Consider the following 12,118-nt stretch of genomic DNA (forward strand, 5'->3'; position numbering starts at 1 on the left):
AATTCACACGTGCGTAGGACAAGATGCACAAATTTATTTTTGATGCGCACACAAATATAACCTGATTTACAAACGTTTGACTCGATCCACAAATACGTTTTTTTTTAACACGGAAGGATCTGCAACCAATCACATATCCGCCCCTTTAATCTGATTGGTTTCCGAGTAAATCGTCCACGTGGGGTGCGCTCTTATGATTGGCTGAAACAAAGGAAGACATCTGATTGGTTGCAGATCCTTCCGTGTTAAAAAAAAAACAACGTATTTTTGGATCGAGTCACGTCAGGGGAGTCTCAAAAGTCACACGCAAATCCAGCACAGCTCACAGACAAAAAACCGTTTGTAAATCAGGTTATATTTGTGTGTGCATCAAAAATACGTTTGTGTATCTTGTCCTACGCACGTGTGAATTGTTCTGTGCATTTGTGAAACTTGCCCTGTGCATTTGTGAATTGTTCTGTGCATTTGTGAATTGTTCTGTGCATTTGTGAATTGTTCTGTGCATTTGTGGATCGGCGTGTGCATTTGTGAATTATGAGACTGTTCTAGCTCCATAGGTTCTGGACCCACTACGCAGTTCTGTTGTAACTGCTGCTGAATACAAACAGCTCACCGATGGAGCTGAGTTTCATTATATGTGACATTCGTTTGTTTAACTTATTATTCTCATGTTAATATGCTTTGTGTAAATAAATTTTGATACGGATATAAAAAAAAGCTTTTACATGTCATTTAAGCAAAATTTGAGGCCAATAATAAATGACACTGGAACAAAATGTCCACTAGATGTCAGGAGTGCTGCAGGTTTACCTTTTACTTAAAAGACCTGCTTCTTTAACACTAATTTAGTTTATTTTTTACAGTTAACAAATCTATTCAAATGTTCTGAGTAGGCAGAGTGAGTCCTTGGAAAAGCGGAAACTGTTATCAAATTCATGTGGGATCATTGGGGGAATAATCAAGTCAAAAACGTCAGATTTATTTAAGGACCTACCGGAAAACAACACTGTGCCTTTCAAATTAAAAGCATGAATCACATCAAAGTGAAGTTTTGTCAGATGTACGATAATTTATGTATTTGCACATTTCATTTCGATTTTCATCACAACTATTATTCACTATCGGTCTGAATTAGTGTCAGAATCAACAGATTTATTTGTTTGTAATTGATTTGGAGTTTTAAGTCATATTTAATTTATACTTCCAAATGAACAACACTACAAAATGTGCTCTTTTTAAAGTTTACTTACTCCTAGCAAAAGTGATGAATGCCAACTAATTAAACCTCCTCAACTCTTATAGTTTAATATTTTATATAATAACAGAAATTCACCTGTATACTGTAGTTTTCATGGTGAAGAAATCTACCCAGGCAGGACCAAAACAGTTTTATTTATATAGCGTCTATTACAGCAGAAGTTATCTCTGGGATCTTTCTAGAGACCAGGGGCCTGTACTACGAAGCGGGATTTGGGGTTAGCGAGGTAACTTCAGGTTTAACCCTGGGTTTTCAGGACTACGACGGTGGTTCACTTCTTATCGCCATGGTAACTTATGCTGAACCGCTAACCTGCTCCGGAGCAGGTTATGTTCGAGATACAGATCGCCGGGTGTAAAAGCACCGCCCACTGACCAATCAGCTCTCTTGGAAAATGACATGCCCTTTCGAAGAGAATCCAGTGGAGCTTGGTGCGCGGATCGTGAGAGGATCCCTCCGAAGAGAACGCGTATTCAGGGACCACCAAAACCCCTTTGCTTTCCCTGATGAGTACCTGTATGAACGATCCAAAAAAAAAGGAAAAAAAGAAAAAAGAGGTGGAGGAGAAAATAAAAAATAAATCAATCAATGAATAAATAAAACAAATCATCACCCAAAATCCGATGTACAGTCAATCCAAAACTAATACCAATTAAATAAATAAATCAAGAAGAAATGAAAAAGAAGATGCATTTGTAAGGGGATAGCAAAAAAGGGATTTTCAATTTCGTCCCTCGAACATTCTGAGAAGTCACTTTAAAATACTAAATACCCCCCTCCTGAAAAAATAAAAAATTAAATAAAATAAATAAAAAAACCCAATTCTTTGGTACAGCATCAGCACAAGTTATCGGTCAACAACAATAGTTATAGAACCAATATATACAGGACTGTCTCAGAAAATTAGAATATTGTGATTTTCTGTAATGCAAACACAAAAACAAAAAAAATGTCATACATTCTGGATTCATTACAAATCAACTGAAATATTGCAAGCCTTTTATTATTTTAATATTGCTGATCATGGTTTACAGTTTAAGATTAAGATTCCCAGAATATTCAAATATATGTTTATATCCCTATGAACTTACGCATTTATACAGTCAGCGATCTTTTGTCAGCTGTCTTTCCTGCATTTTGCAGCTGCAACTGTGTTGCTTTTTGCCTGTATTATATGCCTATACTCATCATATTTCCGTAAAATTATAGTTTGCTCTTCGCTACTGAAATAAGCGGCTCTGACAGCGGACTTCTCCATGCTTGCGATTGGTCATGCGCTGAAAACACCGCCCCTTTTATGTGCACGCGCTCATATCCAGATTGGAGAAACCTGGGTTGATATACCGAGTTGATAACCGCCGTCGTGTGACCGCTTAGCGTGATTGCAATTGTCCCGCTTAGTGAATCTGGATAAGGAAAAGATATCCTGGGTATGTTGAACTTGCTTCGTAGTACAGGCCCCAGAACATGACAACCGAGCATTTATCACATAAACACTTTACTAAACTTAATAAACACTAACTAGAGGTTTAATAAACACTAACTAGACGTTTACTAAACACTAACTAGTGGTTTACTAAACATTAACTATAGTCTCTAGTAAACACTGACTAGAGGGTTTATTAAACACTAACTCATGGATTTATTTATGTATTTGGTTTCATTCTCTAAATCCTACATTTTTAAAAGCTAACTTTTGTTTTGTGAAAAGCGTAGGCGTCATAAGCTTCAGTCTACACGTTTTGGTCCTTGGTTTTTAGTTAAAATTGTGTATGTATATATATATATATATATATATATATATACACCAAAAAATTATATATTTTTTGTATTACACTGATGATTTACACCTGTACGTTGGGTTACTTGTGTTGTGGAAATTGAAAGGACCAATAAACTAAACTAACTAGAGGCTTTACTAAACACTGACTAGAGGTTTACTAAAAAAAAATGGTTGAAGTCTGGTTTTAAAGGAGGATGTGGCGTCAGCCTCCTTAACCCAGCCTGGAAGTTGTTTCCATGGTAACGCTGCCTGATGCAGAAGGCCGTCCTCCAGATCTACATGTGGATCGTCCAGTTCATCCGTGTAGTTTCACCACCCAGATGCTGGAAGGTTGGCGGTTCGATGCTGCCTACAATGCACATGGCAAGGTAACCGGAAGATGGTAGACTCATCAAAGTGCAAAAAAAAAAAAGACTATTTTGTAATGGTAATAAAAAACTAGCATAATATACATATGGCAGTGAAATAAAAAAGGCTAAATTTAAAGGTTTTGACTTCCTGTACCCTTTAAATGTTTCCATATTTCTATTTTGTAATATACACAAATTACATTTACAGGATTGTCTCAGAAAATTAGAATATTGTGATAAAGTCCTTTATTTTCTGTAATGCAAAAATGTCATACATTCTGGATTCATTACTAATCGACTGAAATATTGCAAGCCTTTTATTATTTTAATATTGCTGATCATGGCTTACAGTTTAAGAAAACTCAAATATCCTCAAGAAAATATCTAAAAAAATGTGAATATTCTGGGAATCTTAATTTGTAAGCCATAATCAGCAATATAAAAATAATAAAAGGCCTGCAATATTTCAGTTAATTTGTAATGAATCCAGAATGTATGACATTTTTGTTTTTTAATTGCATTACAGAAAATAAAGAACTTTATCACAATATTCTAATTTTCTGAGACAGTCCTGTATATATTTTGCTCATCTTTGCGCTTTTACTGTGAAACGTCGCAGACCGGAAGTGGGGTTTTGGTGGAGTGACGTCACTGAGGGCGGGGCTGATTGACAGCTGCGAGGCGCTGTTTGTTTTCATCGAGCTGAATAATAAGACGCTTCCACCGAAACCCGAGAAAACAAGACAAGGAAAGCGAAAACGAGATTATTTACCAGCCAAAAGAGGAGTTTCTTGTTGGAATAAGGTTCTGGGGAGGAAAACAAAGCGGTGAGTTCACTTTTTTACCGTTATATTCCTCTTTTTCTGCGTTTATCTTCTTTAAAATACAGAAAATGAGTACCTCCTAAGATAGTTTTGATTATTTTTAACCTAATGGAAACAATTGAACTCAAATGTATTCAATCAAAATATATTTTTGGTTTACTTGGTAAGATTAGAGGGTTTTTTTTCCTCCCATCGACTTTACCGTCACTAATTCTTTAAAATCATCTCTTCCTTTTGTCTAAATGTGTCCTAAGAGTTTTTATAACTTCACATGTGACATACCAGACATATCCACCCTGGAAATACTCCACTGTTGTTACTAATAATAGTGTAAAACAAATGCTACAGTGGAGGAAAAAAAGTCTGTGGTGCATTTTAAAATTATTATTATTAAATTATTTTTAAAGAAAATCATTAGAATAAGCAGATAATGTGTCATAAACACCCGAGCTGCTTTAAATACTGCACACGGGAACTTTAGATAAGGAGACAGATCAAATCGGATCATGTTAAAACTTCTAAAACATGTATTTTACATTCCATAAGTCACAAAATATGATTCTTATAATGGAAAACAAATTATAGTTATATTAAGAATATTGTAAATAAAAGAAAAGCTATAAAATGTGCTTTATTTGGACGTTGAGAGTTGTATCTCCTGAGATGGTCTGGTCCTTCATGTTTCCTGCTACGCGTTTTCCTCCAACATCAGCTGCCCCGCACACACTGCTGCTGCCGCGGTGCATGCTGGGAACAGCCAGGGAACAGTCCACACATTCACATGCAGGGGAGGACTGTCCTCAACACTCACATGTGGGTTTAATTCTGCTGGAATAACACTCTTATCACTCACAGAGTCTCAGAGTAATCAATCACTGTGCAATAATAATAATAATAATTATTATTATTAACAACCACATCATATGCTGTAACAATTAGGGGTGTAACGATACACTAATCTCACGATAAGGTACGATACACGATATTGAGGTCACGATAACGATACGATATAGCAGTATTTTTTTTAACAACCTTGCATGAGGAACATATGACTGGAAAAGGCAAAGCAAGTTTATTTGTAAAGCACAATTCAACACAAGGTAATTCAAAGTGCTGTACATCATCATTAAAAGCGGCAAGACATAATTAGACATTAAATAACAAATAAAATGAAATAAAATTATGAGAAAAGAGGTAAAATAATAAAAAGCACACGTTGCTGAAAACTAAGGTGTACCGCAGGCAGAGCCGCCTGGGAGATTTGCGAGGCCCTGTGCGAAATGGCTGGGGGGGCCCTCGCGAAATTTTTGGGGTTTTTCGGGTCGGATTGAGTGTCTATATGCGCAATTTTAACTCTCCAATTAGCAAAACACTGGATACCTTCCCCTGCCTCATCATCATCTCGGCTTGCCTCGACGCGGGGCCCCACGGCTGCTTGAGACCTGGTCGGATCGGTGATTTTTGTAACAAATTTATCAAACGAGCCTTTCAGAGAGGCATTAAACTCTTCCGTTTTCTTTAGTTTTTTTTTCTTTTTTCATCCCCTGATCAAAATTTCCTGATTCTGTCTCGTTCTCTCGACATTATGTGACAGTTTGTTCCAACTCCACCGTCTGGATCAGAGCAGCTTGTGTCTGCGCTTGGTCTGATCAGTTGTATTGAACAACAGACACGCGCGTCATTGCACATATATTTATTGATATGCACAGACTAGTACACATTTAGGTCTGTAATGGAACGTGACTGTTGATATTTATAAGGGGAAAAAAAAAAAAAAAAAAAAAAAAAAAAACGGCCCATAGCGCGAGGCCCCTTGGGGCGCCAGGCCCTGTGCGGTCGCACGGTTCGCACACCCCTTGCGGCGGCCCTGACCGCAGGTAAACATCTCATTCGCGGTTTTCAGAAAGTATTTAATTTAAGAGTACGCTTAAATACCAAATAAATGAAATGAAATGATAAGAAAAGAGGTAAAATAATAAAAAGCACAAGTTGTTAAAAATAAGGGCAGTAGAGTAAAAGACGGTCTTTTATTTGAAAGACACAAAATACAAAACAATACTGTGCATTTTACCTATTGTTACAGTTTGTAACGCTTTATAACTGTTTAAGTTTTAAAGAGAAGGCCAGGCCAACCATTTTCCACAAACTGAACTAAAAGTAAATGTCAAGTTTGCATTATGATCTTCAGTTTCATACAAGTACAAATATTTTGCCACAAACGGAATAGTTTCTCTCATGTATGATTTGACCTTTTTCTTTGTCAGAAATTTAACAACTAAAATTAAATAAATAAAAGTAAATAAATAAACTATGAAAAGTCCCAAACTCCAAATGCAACATGACTGTTATTTATCTTCTGCCAGAGCTCAGAGCTTCACCTGCTCCAGCCTGACGCCGTAAGGTGAACCCCATTATCGTTTCATCCTCACACCTTTGGGGACGACACAATCTTTACATCATAAAAAACATTGATTCATGCTGACCTTAGAAGTAAAAGTTCGGAGCTCAAAACCCCACAAGAGTCCCGTGATCGGGACTGCAAAAGGGTACTAGTTTCTTCTGAGCGTAGTCAGATTTTGGTCCGCGGGTCGAGGCGCGGTCGTTACGTGATCCCGCTGCACCAATAGGATGTTACTAGTTAACACAATATATTAATATTAATAACTCAATATCGCGCTACAGTTTGTCACCTCCACGACACGTATCGTGATGTTTTTGTATCGCGAAATTTCGTGGCACGATATATTGTTTCACCCCTAGTAACAATGCACCTTTCAATAACCATGTCTACCTCATACTGCTGCACCTTTCACTTTAAAAAAAAATTGTATATATGTTAATAAGAACTGTCATTTGCCTATTACCTATTTACTGTACAGTGAGCGACAATAACCGAGTCAAATTCCCTGTCTTGTCTGACCTGACTTGGCCAAATAAACATGATTCTGATGTAAAATCAGATATACATGGTTGTAGAAAACCCTGCAGGAAGGGAGTTTCTCAGTCCGTTCTGGTAAATGTTTAAACTCCAAACACTGGAGGAACCCAGACAATGACGCTTCGCCAAGGAAACAAACTTTCTTTCACAAACAAAGGGACATTTATGGATTCAGGGGGGTTTCTGAGCATCGGGACTCCGTGTGGGTCTGGTTCTCTGTTGGCTGCAGCATTTGTCCTGGAAAAGGTCCTGGATCCTCCAGGAGTTCCTGACGGATCAGACGTCTGATGACAAAAATTCAAAATCCTACCAGGAATATTTGTCTTATTTCTAGTTAAAATGTCTCATTTTTAGTCAAAAAATCTCATTACACTTAAAACAAGAGTCATTACCAGAAAAATAACTTATTATTTGACAATTTTCACAATGTTCACTTGAAATAAGTAGAAAAATCTGCCAGTGGGACAAGATTTATCTTCTCATTACAAGCAAAAAAAATCTTGTTCCACTGGCAGATTTTTCTACTTATTTTACGTGAAAATCTACTTGAAACAGGTGAAAATTGTTGTTTTTTCCAGTGATGAGTCTTGTTTTAAGTGTAAAGAGATTTTCTTTTGGACTAAAAATGAGACATTTTAACTAGAAATAAGACAAATATTCTTGTTAAGATTTTGAGTTTTTGCAGTGAGGAGTTTGATTTAGCTTTCACCATCTGCGTGTTATTTATCGCACACATGTGCTTCTTCAGGAGTTATCAAATCAAAGTTTATTTAGATGGGACCATGCATATTAAAGAACACTACATTAAGCAGTGTAAATACACCGGGTTTTAGCAGAAGTGTTATTTTCCACCCGCAGTCCCCACAGAAAACAAAAACAATTCAGTCAGACAATACAATCAAACAAGAGAACAAACATAAAACATACATAGTAGAAAAATAGATTTAGCAGCATTTAAAAGCAGTATGGATTGTATCTAAAGTGACTTGAGTTTAAAGTGACTTGAGTAAAAAATGCCATATTAAAAAAAATGCATATTACATACAAAGTACATAGTGTGACATACAAAGTGCGTGTTTCATTGCACATTGCCGTAGTAGGTACGAATTAAAACAGATAAATAACATTAAGACAAACTACACAAGTTTAAGCCTGGAAATAAATCTGTTTAGTTGTTAGAGACGAGCTTGCTTGTCAATGCCTCAGTCAGTGTTGCCAGGTTGGGCGGGTTTCAGCCCAATTGGGGTTAATTTGACTTTGGGCTGAAAAATACAGGACTGGGTAGGTAGATACAATCTGGGCTGCTTTTCCTGTTTTTTACAAAATATGTAGGAGAAATTATGAACAAAAAAGTTTCCATTATGGCAGAGAAAAGTAGAAACTTACACAATAAAGTCACTGATATTATATTTGTTTTCATCTACTCAATTTAATTGTAGTCTTTGTTTGGAGCCTGAACTTTTTTTGGCTATTTAGTGGAGTTGTGAAGCTTGAAATTTATTCCACATTTAATAATTTAGGGTTTTAACATAGAGAATGTATGATTTAGGCTGGTTTTTCATTATTTTGGTGGGTTTTACATCGTGTCTGGCAACCTTGACCTCAGCGCTGGATTTCTTAGTGACTGTTTTTTTGGTCTTAAATTTTGTTTGACAATGGTATTAAAAAGTCTCATTGCAATACATACATTACCAATTCTAACTCTAATAATTATTCCTGGCATTATCATGATATATTGTTTCATATTATATTAAGTTATGAAATCTCATGGTATGTTAAACTATAGTATTTTTATATTGTTATATATTATAGTATGGTGATATCATTTGGTTATATGTTATAATATTTTATAAAAATTATGTTATTAGGATATTACTATATTATTATGCTATATTTATATTATATCGTGCTACACCACTCTATATGATAATTTATTTGTTTACTTATTTACTCTCGAATTAATATTCTTAATTTATGTATCTACTTTCATCATCTTATTTACACGCACACACACACACAAACTGATGTCGTCTTTTGTCGTTGTTTGCACTGTATGTTAATAAATAAATAAGGAAAAAAGGTATTAAAGTCTTCCATTTACCTTTTAACTTACCTATATATTCCTCCAATAGCCGTGATTTAAAATGTTTGAATGTTTCAAATAAGGTCAGAGTGGGAAGAATAGGGATTTGTCACACTGTTACCACCGTGAAAAATTCCTACGTGTTTAACACAAATGACAAATAAAAGTAATCGGAATCTGAATAATCTGGATCACGTATCGTGCTTGGTGTTGCATTCCAGGTGTGAGAGGCACGAACCCAAAAAAGTGTCTAAAAGCACTTTTTCTAAAAGGAACTATCCAGTCGCCTCTAACACCAGCTCTGGTTAATCTGTTTGAATTTCTTTTTCTTTTTATCAAACCCATGTTGGCCTTCTGCCCGGTTCCCTGCGGTCCTCGTGATTGTTGCTGTAAATAAAACAGTTTTAATCGTGTTTTTTAGTGATTTGATTTAGTGCAGACCAGATGAAACAGGACCGGCTCCAGCAGACCCCCGTGACCCGGAATAAACGGGTTTAAACCGCTGTAACGGCTGCATGATAACCGCTAAAGGACGCAGCGTTTGAAGGGTTTTTATTTGAAACGGGGGAAGATGACGCCCCCCCTTCATTCTCTGGGAAACAGAAGGGCTCTGTCGTCCCCAGCGGTTCTGACCCAGTTTCAGTTGACAGTTTGCCAGGTTTTTTCTTCTTTCCTGTCTCTTTTTACGGGTTTATACGGAAGATTAGGGCCAGACATGAGAAAAATACAAATATTTTAGAGGAAGATTTTTTTTTCATTATGCACTACAAGAAAAAAGTCGAAATGTCGAGAAAGAAGTCGAAATTTTGAGATTAATGTTGAAGTAAAATTTTGAGAAAAAAGTCAAAATGTTGAAGAAAGTCAAAATTTCGTGAATAAAGTTAAAAATGATGAGGAAAAAGTTGAAATGTCGATGAAAAAAGTCAAAATTTGGTGAATAAAGTTGAAATGTTGAGGGAAAAAAAGCGAAATTTCGACTTTACTCACGAAATTTCGACTTTATTCTTGAAATTGTATTTCAATATTAATCTTGACCATGCAGTAGAAAAAATATTTGAGAGGGGAAGATTTTTTTTTATTGTGCACTTCAAGAAAAAAGTCGAAATACAATTTCGAGAAAAAAGTCGAAATACAATTTCGAGAAAAAAGTCGAAATGTCGAGATTAATGTTGATATACAATTTTAAGAATAGTCAAAAGTCAAAATTTCACGAATAAAGTTGAAATACATTTAGACTTTTTTTCTTGACATTTCGACTTTTTTCTCAAAATTTTGACTTTTTTCTCAAAGTGCATTATGAAAAAAAAAATCTTTCTCCTCCAAAATATTAGTTTTATTTTTCTCCTGCCTGGCCCTAATACTCTTCCGTACATTAGCAGCAGTAAAACAGTAAACAAGACAAATATTAAGTGCATTTTGTGAAGAACATTCAGTGGTCAACTCTACAGTTGCGAGAAGTTTACAATTCTGAACAGACTGAAACTTGTTCACAGTTTATTCATACTAAGGAAAGTCAGCATATCCACATGGTGTCAGTCCGAGCGGGTTTCACTAGTGAGGTAGGAGTAACATTTCAGGACGCGCCGGACCGTCCCCAGTCATTAACACGTGTAACCCTAGACATATATACGTATCCGCCCCATGGAGCTGCTGCGATACGTCAACGTCGCCGCCATATTGGATGTTCAAGACTGCGCTGTAAACTAATACAAGTAAATGGACTTATTTTCATAAAGCGCCTTTCTACAAAGAAATTTACATTTTACGTCTCATTTATTCATTCACACACGCACTAATATACTTGGGAAACAGTTAGGCACCAAGTATAATATATTTAATTTTCTCAGATGGCAAAAATAAGAACTTTATTGATCCCACATATAAGTAATTCATGTTATATCAGCTCACAAAAAATAAAGAAAAATCACAAAAATAAGAAAAATGGAGAAACATATTTTCTCATCAACAAAGCATATTTTACATAAACATATTTAAAATTTTTCAAGTAACAAAATAACATATTTGAACCATTTTTCAGTTATTTTATTGTCTGAAAAACGGTTCAAATGTTATTTTATTGTCTGAAAAATGGTTCAAATATGTTATTTTGTTATTTGAAAAAATTTAAATTTGTTTTGTTGATGAGAAAATATGTTTCTCTATTTTTCTTATTTTTGTGAGGGGGGATATATATTGTTTTTCGGCACTACCTTGTTCTCTATAGCTGATATAACATGAATTACTCCTATGTGGGATCAATAAAGTTCTTATTTTTGCCATCTGAGAAAATTAAATATATTATATTTGGTGCCTAACTGTTTCCAAGTATATTAGTGCGTGTGTGAATGAATAAATGAGACGTAGAACGTAAATTTCTTTGTAGAAAGGTGCTTTATGAAAATAAGTCCATTTACTTGTATTAGTTTACAGCGCAGTCTTGAACATCCAATATGGCGTTGACGTACGGCTCAGCGCTCGATGGGGCGTCTACGTATATATGTCTATGCGTGTAACCCTAACTGGCTCCAGGGCTGGTTCTGGTTCTGGTTCTGGGCCTGGGCTGAGTTTGAGACCGGGCTTTTTGTTTCCACAATGTCACCGTTTCCAGCAGTGAAAGTTTTTATGAGCCATTAAACCCAGTTTCTGAAGACAAGCTGCACGTTTCTGACTCTTTGTTCTCATTTAAGCAACAGTTTATAACCCTCATAGCTGCGTGAATGTGAACATTGAAAAGTGGAACCTTAAAGAAACACGGCAGACTTTTGTTGGTAAAAGTTCAGCTTCATTTGAGGGAATATTTGCTCTTAGACCCCTTTTCCACCAAACCGGTTCCATTTATTAATAATACTGATGATAATAATAATAATACATGTGATTTATTT

The sequence above is a fragment of the Cololabis saira genome, chromosome 10 (assembly GCF_033807715.1).
Source record: "Cololabis saira isolate AMF1-May2022 chromosome 10, fColSai1.1, whole genome shotgun sequence".
Lineage (NCBI taxonomy): Eukaryota > Metazoa > Chordata > Actinopteri > Beloniformes > Belonidae > Cololabis > Cololabis saira.